Source organism: Onychomys torridus, chromosome 10, assembly GCF_903995425.1.
Source record: "Onychomys torridus chromosome 10, mOncTor1.1, whole genome shotgun sequence".
Classification (NCBI taxonomy): Eukaryota; Metazoa; Chordata; class Mammalia; order Rodentia; family Cricetidae; genus Onychomys; species Onychomys torridus.
Genome location: NC_050452.1, coordinates 74,081,033 through 74,092,282, shown reverse-complemented (window position 1 = coordinate 74,092,282; position 11,250 = coordinate 74,081,033). Strand labels below are relative to the sequence as shown.

The window sequence follows — 11,250 nt, the reverse complement described above, 5'->3', positions numbered from 1 at the left end:
ATTCCCATGTAATGAACTGTGGTGAATACAGAGACTCATGGCTGCTCAAGGTGCCAGAGTGGGTGACACTTGAGTGTTTAACCCTAAACAGGACATGTATACCATCTCCTCTAAAGCTTAGGACAGTGTGGAAGGGGGTGGAAAGAGAACAGGAGCCAGAAGATGAGAAGAAGGGCTGGAAATGCTTTATTATAGGCAGGACACACACAGCCATTGCAATCATGGTTTGTCACAACATCTACAGCTGCCTGCACAAAACTGGGTCCCTCATCAGCATAGCAAGGGTCAGAGATGGACTCAACAGGACCATACTCCATTCTGCTGAACTGTTACTATTGGTAGATTATGGGTAGAGGCAGTCATTGATTTCACATGTATACTCACAGGAGAGCCACCTAGACTCCAGAGGATATTCTAAAACCCAGGTCACACAGACAGCTCTAGTTAAACTCTGTAGCTCACAAGACAAAACCCAAAGATATGAATGTGAAAAAGGGAATTGTAAAGAGGGGCATTTGAAGAGGTTGGAAGGGAAATAAGAAAGGCAGGAATGAGAATGGATGAAATGTGTTATATACATACATGGAATTCTCAAATTTTTAAGATAAAAATTGGAAATATAAAAAGGTAAATCTTATGTACAGTATCTAATGAAGACTTTTTTTCTACTTGGTTTCTGTTATATTGTAAAAAAGCAATGGTTAGCCGGGCAGTGGTGGCACATGCCTTTAATTCCAGCAGTTGGGAGGCAGAGGCAGGCGGATCTCTGTGAGTTCGAGGCCAGCTTGGCCTACCAAGTGAGTTCCAGGAAAGGCGCAAAGCTACACAGAGAAACCCTGTCTTGAAAAAAACAAAACAAAACAAAACAAAAAAAAAAAAAGTAAGAAAAAGGATCTAAGGTCCAAACTAATGTTATTAAGTATTTCATGTTAGTTCATCTCATCATCTCATCAAAAATAATCATGAGAGGCAATCAATCAATTTTCTTTTACCTGGAAAAGGAGATTTTTGTTTTAAAAAACCTTATATTCTTTATGGTTTTTATATCTTCAAATTTACAGTGAGAACATAACCTATCATCCACCAAATGAATCCATCATTGGCCACCATCTGGTACATAAGAAATGTACCAATTTTATTTTAAAACATAGTTCTAAAGTATGTTATAAAAAACCTGTTACTTCTAAGGTTAAAAAAAGTCAATGAATTTGGTGTGGTGGTGCATGCTTATAGTGTCATCATTTGGGAGATGGAAAGATCAGGAGTTCAAGGTCACCCTCAGGTAGATAGTATATTTGAGGTTACCATGGACTACAAAAGACTCCACCTCAAAACATAACAAAAACAAAAACCCCACACATCTTTCATGTTAATTAATTAAATAAGATTTATGGATGATGTCGTTTTAGAGTTTCTATTGTTGCAAAGCAACATCATGACCAAAAAGCAAATTTGGTAGGAAAGGGTTTATTTGGCTTATACTTCTACATCACTGTTCATCGCTGAAAGAAGTCAGGACAGAAAATCAAACAGAGTAGAAACCTGGAGACAGGAGCTGATGTAGAGGCCGTGGAAGGGTGCTGCTTACTACTTGTTCCCCTTGACTTGCTCAGCCTGCTTTCTTATAGAACCCAGAACCACCATCTCAGGGATGGGACCACCCACATTGGCTAGGCCCTTGCCATTGATCACATACTAAGAAAATGCCTTACAGATAGAGCTTATTAAGGCAGTTCCTCAACTGAGGCTCCTTCTCTGGTGAATCTAGCCTGTGTCAACTTGTCATAAAACCAGCCAGAACAGATGGATAATGCTTTGTGGTGATGTTATGTCTCAGGAGTCTTGACTGGGGCCTATGGTTGCAGTAAAAGACAATGTTCTTGTGATAGGAAATGACTCTTGTGACATTTCAGGGAAGACTCTAGATCTGAAAAATCACTTAAGCTCCAGGTTAATTCAGTGGTAGAGAATTTGTCAAGAGTCTCTCCTGAGGAACATTGCTGAGACAAAGATGTTGGGGCCCTGCCTTACACATCAGTATCTGCAGAAACTGCCCCTTGTAATTTTGGCCTACTTCTAGATCTGTTAGTTCTCAAGATCCTTTGCGGCCCCAGGGATTACAGACTATGGTTTGGTATCTGTTGTGTCTGAACACCCATAGGCCTTTATTTCTTACATGTTTCTATAATTTATATTCATAACTTCTTCATTCAGTCTTTTTCTATAACAGGAGAGTACTCATTGGTAATATGGGTGTTTTAAAATATCTTACAAAGTAATGCATAATGTCACAAAAAGTCCTGTTTGGTTCTTGGTACAGATTCAGTGTGTCTCTAGTTCTTCCTGTTGGCCCTTTCCATGGCTCCTTCTAGCCCATCTGCATGTCTTTGTGACTCTGCTGACCCAAAGACTCTCCCTAGCAGGAACCCACAGTTGCCACACTAGGCTAGTACTCAGGTAGAGGGCCATCATCCTCCTTCTGGTCCTCCATTCTGGTCTCTCTAGACTTACCCTCAGTCTTGCTGCAGCCTGTCACATGACCCACCACACATACAGTGTAAGTGTCCATCTGTGAGGGACTTGGGTTTTGGTAATGACCCAGAGAATGCCCAGCTCTTTCCTGACACCCTAGAGTATTTCCTTCCAGCCAAGCTCTGTTCCTATGTGAGTATCTGCTGACTTACTTACAGAACAGCTCTCTCCCAGGGTATTCACAGTTCTCCCAATAGGCTAGAACTCAGGGACCATACACTGACACATATGACCAGGAACAGAGTGGACCACAGCAAACAAAAAGACAGAACACCCACCCAACAAAGACAAGACTGAATATTTATACCAAGAAACACCTCAAATATTGTAACTCCAGATTTCTAGATCCAAGTGCAGAAAATACAAACAAGACTAACCTCTTTCCAAATTCTGTACTACTGAGTTAACTTGAGCTTAAGTGACTTTTCAGATCAGAGTCCCCCTGAAATGTCACAAGAGCCATTTCATATCACAAGAACCCTGGTTTTGTTGTTGTTGTTGTTTTTGTTTTCTTTTTTTACTGTAACTATAGCCAAAGCCTCCAGTCAAGACTCCTGAGCATTGTATCACTACAGAGAAGTAGCTACCTGTCCTGGTTGATTTTATGATAAGTTGACCCAAGCTAAGGTCATCAGAGAAGAAGGAGCCTCAGTTGAGGAAATGCCTCCATAAGATCCAGTTGTAAGGCATTTTCTTAATAAGTGATCAATGTGGAGAGCCCAGGAACTGAGAGTGGGGCTACCTCTAGGCTACTAGTCCTAGATTCTGTAAGCAAAAGGCTGAAGGAAGCATGTGAAGTAAACCAGTAAGCAGCACCCGTCTTTGGCTTCTGCATCAGTTCCTTCCTTCAGGTTACTGCCCTGTTTGAGTTCTTGCCCTGGCTTCCTGTAGTGATGAAGAACGATGTAGAAGTATAATCCAAATAAACACTTTCCTCCCCAACTTACTTTTTGGTCATTGTATTTCATTAAAGCAATAGAAACTCTAAGACATCATCTATCATCAAAGACGTTTTGATGGTCACTCATTACGTGTGGGTTTTTGTTTGTTAGTTTGTTTTGTTTTGAGGTTGTGTCTTTTCTAGCCCAAGTTAGCCTTAAACATACTATCTACCTGTGGATGACCTTGAACTCCTGGCCTTTCCACCTCCTAAGTGCTGACACTGTAAGCAAGCACCACTACTCCAAGTTCATTAATTTTTTTTTAACCTTAGAAGTAACAAAGGTTTTTATAATGTATTTTAGAACCATGCTTTTAAAATGGAATAAATACATTTTTTATGGACCAGAAAATGTCCATGAATGCGTTGCTATTGCATTTGGAGGATGATAGGTTATGCCCTCACTGTAAAGATGAAGATGTAAAAATGTAAAGAATATAAGAATTTTTAGGACAAATTTTCCTTTTCCAGGTTAAAAAAATTTTATTGATTACCTCTCATGATTATTATCGATGAGATGAACTAATATGCAATAATTAATAACACTATCTTGAAGCTTTGATTCTTTTACTTATAATTTAGTTTGTTACTACTTTGTGATTCTAAAAAAATAACCATTGCCAATTTACAGTATAACAGAAACCAAATTAAAAAAGCGTTTGTTAGATACTATACACAAGAAGATCCTTTTTTTATATTTATAATCTTTATTTAAAAGTTTTTGACAATTCCATATATGTATATAGTATATTTCAGCCGTTCTCCCTCCCTCCCACCTTTATTATTTCCCTTCCAATCCCTTCCAATGCCCCTCTTTACAATTCCCTTTTCCACATTCATATCTTTGTTTGGGTTTTGTCTTAACCCATAGTTTAACCAGAGCTGTCTGTGTGACCCTGGGTTTTAGAATATCCTCCGGAGCCTAGATGGCTGACCTGTGAGTATGTATGTGAAATCAGTGACTGCCTCTACCCATAATCTACCAGTAGTAACAGTTCAGCAGAATGGAGTATGGTCCTGTTGAGTCCATCTCTGACCCTTGCTGTGCTGATGAGGGACCCAGTCTTGTGCAGGCCGCTGTAGATGTTGTGAGACAAACCATGGCTGCAATGGCTGTGTGTGTCCTGCCTATAATATAGCATTTCCAACCTTTCTTCTCATCTTCTGTCTCCTGTACTCTTTCCACTCATCTTTCACACAAGTAGGAGCTCTAGAGGGGTGGTATACATGTCCTGTTTAGGGTTAAGCACTAAGTGTCACTTGCTATTGTACCTGGAGCAGCCATGAGTCTCTGCATTCACCACGGTTACAGTGGAAATGTTTTCTAGGTAATGCTGACTATAGCATTGGTTCATGATTACAAATATAAATATTTAAAGACATTTTGCAATCACATCTCTTTAAACAACTGTAGAAATTTTCACCATAGAGCCCGAGACCCCAGTTGCTTGTTTTTAGGCTAGATTTACATAACAACAACAGCAAATTAAGTTTTGCTGCTGTAGAAACCAGCCTTCAGTACCCCAGGAATTGAAGGGAGCCATGGAGTCTGTGGACTTATCACTGCATTGACTTTTCTATTTGAGAGAGTAAAACTTAATTCTCTGGGGCTAGCAAAAAGGGTAAACACACACACACACACACACACACATACACACACACACAAACACACACACAAACACACACACACACAAACAAACAAACAAACAAAAAAACATCTGCAACTTGTCAGGTTCTCACCTAGGATGTTGATGAGTGGCAAGCCTTCACCAGGTCAGAGAAACTGAAGAGGAGATGCAGATCTGGAGAACTACTGGACAGACAAACAGACACTCTAGGACATTTCTGAGGGTCAAAGCTTAGTTCTTCATTTTATTATTGTTTCCGTTGCTTATTCTAATATATCTTTTTTCTGTTCTGTTCTTCTACCTTGATGTTCCCTTCTTTCTCTTTCCTAGTGACTTCCTTCTCACTACTTCCTGATGACTTCCTTCTTACTGCTTCCTGATGACTTCCTTCTCACTACTTACTGATGACTTTCTTCTCATTTCTTCCTGATGTCCTCCTAACTTCTTTACTTTTTTTTCTTACAGCTTATAAACCCCAGCAGAATCTTTCCAGCAATATAAAAATTACAATGTGGTTACATTCTATTTTTAAGTAAATGATCACAATGAATACAAGTAAAAAAATAACATGCTTCCCATTTCCCTCTACATGAGTAAACATTTTACATATTACAAGTTAAAAACAAATTGTTCCCAAGCACCCACATACAGTTAAACATTTATCTTTTAGAATTCTCATAGAACAGGAGCCTTCAGCCATAACTGCTACAAAGGCAGTAGTTATTATATTTGGCAGAAAATGGGTTACTATTTTCACTTTTCATATTTTATTCTGCTCAATTATCTTAACAAACTAATTCTTTTTTCTAGTCATCTGAAGTATTATTTAAAGCTTTATTTTATCTATGATGCATACCAAAATCCGTGAACACATTTCCCAATATCAAAAAGAATTTAAGCTAATTTTTGGAACTCAATTGTTTTCCTTAATCATTCACATAAACCACAGTCTATGCAGCTCCTCAGGAGAAACTCATAAGTCCCAGCCGATGATACTTCCTTGGTCCAATTTTCTATCCTCTGCAGCCCCTGTTTCATCAGGGGCAGGGACAACACTATATCCTACTTTACCTATAATAATTTTCCCACTAAACCAACCTCTAGCATAATCCCTTACTACATTTGTTAAAACCCTTAGTCCTCAAAATTCTATTTAAACTACCACTATTAATGTATAAAATCAGTTAAACAGTGAAGCTTAAGAGGGAATTGTCTTCATAATAATCCACAGGTAAAAATGGTCAGAAGAACACGACATTTCCATGAGATACATAAACACTAAGGGCAGTGGGCATTCCCCACCCCTATTCACACAATTCATTCCAGAGAAAAATGGCAGCAGCAAACATGTGAAGGCACAGAAGTAGCAAGAGACATTCTGAAGACAAAGCCCCTGGGGTCTTGTCTATCAGAGATTCACCCATAAGAGCCTTGTATTCTGGTGACTGAACTCCTGATGTTCAGGTGTCCCCTGCTGCTCCTCTGACATGGCCACCCACAGGTAAAGTTTTAATTTCTTTAAATGTCAGATGAATTCAAAGAAAGTGGAAGAGTGATTTTAAAAATGTCTCTTTTTCTTAAGAACTAATAATCGCACATAGGTAATTGAAAAGAGGATGATCATTATACAAGCTAAGGCCACATGATTCTTCCAGAAGCTCCATGATGAGAGATCGATACCCTGGATTGTCAAGAATTCTTTACCACTACACCTGTAATTAAACACACACAAAATAAAGTCAAAGTTTTTTCAGAACATTCACTGTTGCTTCCTTTCAAAAACTCAGTTTCTACATATCATTAAAACTTTTTTCTTTATATTTAATTGATATTAGTAATGTTGTATTTACTATTTTGTTATATATTATATCAATCTTACCTACTTGATTCATGTTCCTTTGTTAATTTCAAAAACCATCCAAAGAGGCTTAGCTATTACATCTATTTAAAGGCATTAGAGAAAGTAGGCTCAGTAAACTATGCCCAGTTTAGAGAGTCACATTAAGACCCAACTTTGTAGTTTCACTGTGTCACTCATTTCTAAATCTACAATGCTGCCCTCTCCTCAAGGGGCAAAGGCATGGATGAAGTACATGTTTCTCCCAAAGTGGAAAACTAAAGTTTCATAATGACACACAGACAATCTAAGAGATCAAAGCTTTGTGCAATTCTGCTGACATAGTAGACACCTGTGCAAAAGAACACAGCATTAAATTCTAGAACCAGGACTGGTAGAGACTAAGGATTTCTGACAGGAGTCAGTCAATTCCTGTCAACTCCTGAACTAAGACAGCAATGACAACCATGGATGCTCAGCTATGGAACATCCACAGCAGCCTGTGGCTTCAGACACAGCCTGTGCAGCAATTGGAGCACAACAGGATGCAGGGGCACAGATAAAGGTTAGAAAAGCAGCCACTGCTAAAAATTCTGGATACACTATAATTACCACCTATGTATCTCCGTATCTATTATCTATGTATATCCCTATGTATATCCATCCCTGTGTGTCTCCATCCCTGTGTATATCCATTCTTGTAGGTCTCTACTCTTGTGTATCTCCATCTTTGTGTGTCTCCATCTCTGTGTGTCTTCATTCTTTGTGTCTCAATCTCTGTGTGTTTCCATTCCTGTGTGTCTCCATCCCTTTGTATCTCATAGGATTTAACAGTTCTCAAATCTACTGAAAGGGTAGATTTCTTATTCCTCTTGTGAGAACAATCCTTTTGTGAGTACAAGGTCTGTGGATAACCCACTTCTGGTCTCACTTCACTCATCTGTTTGTGGAATATTATTTTAACATGTGTTACCTTTGTGATGGGGAGCATCTGTTTAATGATGCAAAGATGTGATGCATTCTTTTATGCTGCATTTGTTTAACTCTGTGTAACTGTGTTACTTTGCCTGTCTAAAACATCTGATGGTCTAAAGAGCTGCCATGCCAATAGCAAGGCAGGAGAAAGGATAGTTAAGGATGGCGAGCAGAGAGAATAAATAGAAGGATAAGTAAGTGGGGAAAAAGAAGAAGGAGCAAGAGAATAAGGAGAGGAGGATGCTAGGGGCCAGCCACACAGCCACACAGCTAGCCCCAGAGTAGAGTGAAAGTAAGATAACAGAAGTAAGAAAAGGAAAAAGCCCAGAGGCAAAAGATAGATGGAATAATTTAAAGTAAAGAAAAGCTGGCAAGAAACAAGGCAAGCTAAGGCTGAACATTTATAATTAAGTATAAGCCTCTGTGTGTGATTTATTTTGGAGATAGGTGGGGGGGGCAAAAGAGCAAAAACAACCAACAACACTATCAACATCCTTCTGACAAGAAACTGGTAAGGAACTTCAATTAGGATGCCAGACCACACCAGGAAAGAGGAGATGTGGTAAATAAGGTATCTCCCCACAATTTTTTTCTTATCAGTAATTCAAACACATGTTCCTCTCTCACTTATATATCAAAATTAAATCAATGAGACCAATCTTAGAAAGAGAAAGTATTAAAACTTTAAAACAATATGCTTTAATTTTATTAAAAAAATCTTTGTTTCTATTTTAATGGTATTAGACATAAATGATATTTCCTTCTTAAGATACTGAAATATGTGTGTATTTCATTGCAGGACATGTCCTCTGGTAGGACATTTTACACACACACACACACACACACATTAGCTGTTGATTTCTTAAAATCTTCCAGAGCATGAGGCAGAGGGAAGACCCTGAATGCTGTGGCAGGCAAAGCTCACTCACTTTAGCCCTTGCTGTCCTGATATTCTTGGGCTCTGCTCACAGGTACCATAATCTGTACATGTAGAAACTGTGTGCCCTTGTTAACTATCAGAGCAGCCTAGGTCCAACTCAAATGTTCTGAAACAAGGAACTCAAATCCACAATCAAGACACCGAAACCAATTTTTTGAAGGCCTCCAAAACCCTTTCTGCACATTATCTACACCATGGAGCAGTAGAATTAAAACACATCCACATATGTATTGGTTACAATGATTCTCTCTGGGGAACTGGAAGAGGACAGTGTTATTCCTGAAAGGATGGGTTTCCCCTCTAAGTCTAGGAGCTTTCTATGTCCCCATTATGACAATGAAATCCAGCTTACATTACATAGTTCTCACATCTACTGACTTCTGCTGTGTTATGTTCTGGACAGAAATTTTGTTCTAGGAATTCATTGTACAGCAAAGCCTGTAACACAAACAGGAACAGGGAAAGGCAAAGAGTTTAGTATTTCATGTAAGTTTCCAAAGAATAAATACAACTATAAATTCAAGATACATCTGGGATGTAATTTCCAAATATATTTTTAAACGAACAACCTCCACCAAGTCTGCCCAGTAAAGCAGTGCCCTTCCCTCACACTCAGGAGCCTTAGGATTGAAATGATGGTGCTTCCCAATTACTAAGAGGTGGACTCTCTAACCAGGTTACCTCAGGCACCTCCTTCTCTGCCTAATCCATAACCATGTAAACACTGTAATTAAAACAATACTATTGATTTATAGTAACAATATTTTCTTGCTTCTTTTCATCAAAATCAGTTGTGATCATTGGAGTAAGAAAGTCTGTTAAGACACACTTTACTGCAGAGAAGGCTTAGCAAATCTAATATGGCTATGGCTATCACATGGTTTCTATTTCTTTTAATTTCCTGATATAGATTTTTATATCTAGTCCCTGATCTTTTCACTATTTCCTTATTGGGCATAATCACAACTGTATGCTTTTCATCATATCATCTACCTTTCCTCTTTACCCTGGGGTTTTTCTCACCCTTTATATCTCTCAAATAACACGTGACTGGGGAAAATCCCAAATGACTCACTGACCCTTGGCTAGAATTAACAGGAAAATTCTCATCTTTTGCTCCTGGAAGGAAAATCCTGGGCAGCTGCTGGTCAGAGATGACAGCTGGGGAAAGGACTCGGTTGGGATTCATTTCAGTTGCTACAGTTGGAGACCCCAAGTACAGTGACAGACAGGACAACTTACTGTAAATCCATAATGAGGAATGTTAATGTATAGAATCCATGAGAGCCCACGTACTAAGTGTTCTGAATATATTGACAGACCTGAGAAAAACTACAAAGAACAGAGACACCAATTAGATCCAGTTCAGTGACTAAGAATTCCAGACAAGATCCCCCCTCTTCAAGACCCCTTCATCCTTCTGACTGCTTCTGCTCACACCACTTCTTTAAAGCATGCTTTCAGGAAAATCTAAACGGAATTCTTCTTCTTCTTCTTCTTCTTCTTCTTCTTCTTCTTCTTCTTCTTCTTCTTTTTCAAATCCAAGGCTCTTTGTGGTTTTTAAGTAAGGACCTGCCACTCCACTCTGCAGGAGCCAAACCCTCAGATGCTTATGCTGTTTATCTTTAAAACATCATGTAAGCTGTGCACATCCTTTAAACTTTAAATATACCCATCCTACATATTTAAAATCCTCTTTATATTCCTTATAATATCTAATTTATGTATGCAGTATGAATGATGAACAAGGGACAGCACAAAAGTTCATATAAACTTGCCCTATCTTCTCTAATGTACACTAGAATATGTAAAACAATGACTGTGTGCATGCATTCACACTGTTCTGACCAAATGCTTCTACAAAAATACAACGTTTGGCTCCATAACTAGTTTTCAGGTCCCATTTAGAAACTTTATACAATAACCAGTTGTCTTAGTTCCTTTCCTGTGCCTGTGATAAAACACCATGTTTTATCACATGTACTTAGAAAAGTTGGGAGCTTTTCTAAGTACAAATTACAAACAAAATAGAAAAGAAATGAGTGAGAATCTCATTCACAAAAATAAAAAAAAGGAGGAAGAAGGGGATATTGCAATAAATATAACCAAATGAAGTACTTGTACAATAAAAAAATTTAAGACACTGAAAAGAAAACTGTGAAGACACTGGATGATGGATAGACCTCACATGCTTATAGATTGGTAGGATAAATATGAAATATCGATTCTACCAAAAGCAATCCACAGATTCAATGCAATCCCCATAAAAATTATAATACAATTCACATAAATGGAAAAAATACTAAAATTCACATGGAAATGCAAAAGACTAAGATTAGCTAAACCATGCTGAACAAGAAAACTGTTGGAGGTATCCCCACCCAATGGTGAAAGAATC

General features: G+C 38.4%; 1 pseudogene; it reads right to left on the bottom strand.

Moving 5' to 3' along the window:
• Positions 1–6,658: 6,658 nt before the first annotated feature.
• Positions 6,659–11,250, bottom strand: part of LOC118592451 — a 45,586-nt pseudogene continuing 40,994 nt past the window's right edge.